General features: G+C 55.1%; 1 protein-coding gene across 1 annotated transcript in view; it reads left to right on the forward strand.

The window, feature by feature from the left end:
- The window catches only part of LOC107307651 (E3 ubiquitin-protein ligase RING2-A-like), a 16,259-nt gene that overhangs the window by 6,138 nt on the left and 9,729 nt on the right, over positions 1 to 392 (forward strand). The gene's annotated exons all lie outside the window — the stretch shown is intronic.

The raw sequence follows: 392 nt of genomic DNA on the forward strand, positions 1-392 counted from the left end.
CCCATTCCTCCCCCCATAGGAACAAGGAGTGCCCCACATACCCATAGAATCCCATCCAGGCCCCATAGGTTCCCATCCTGCCCCATTCCTCCCCCCATAGGAACAAGGAGTGCCCCACATACCCATAGAATCCCATAGGATCTCATAGGATCCCACCCAGCCCCATTTCCTCTCCCCATAGGAACAAGGAGTGCCCCACATACCCATAGAATCCCATCCAGGCCCCATAGGTTCCCATCCAGCCCCATTCCTCCCCCCATAGGAACAAGGAGTGCCCCATAGAATCCCATATAACCTTTTCCCACCCCATTTCCTCCCCCCATAGGAACAAGGAGTGCCCCACATACCCATAGAATCCCATATAACCCTGTCGTGTTCTATCTGTGCCCCCC

The sequence above is a fragment of the Coturnix japonica genome, unplaced genomic scaffold, assembly GCF_001577835.2.
Source record: "Coturnix japonica isolate 7356 unplaced genomic scaffold, Coturnix japonica 2.1 chrUnrandom747, whole genome shotgun sequence".
NCBI classification, from domain to species: Eukaryota; Metazoa; Chordata; class Aves; order Galliformes; family Phasianidae; genus Coturnix; species Coturnix japonica.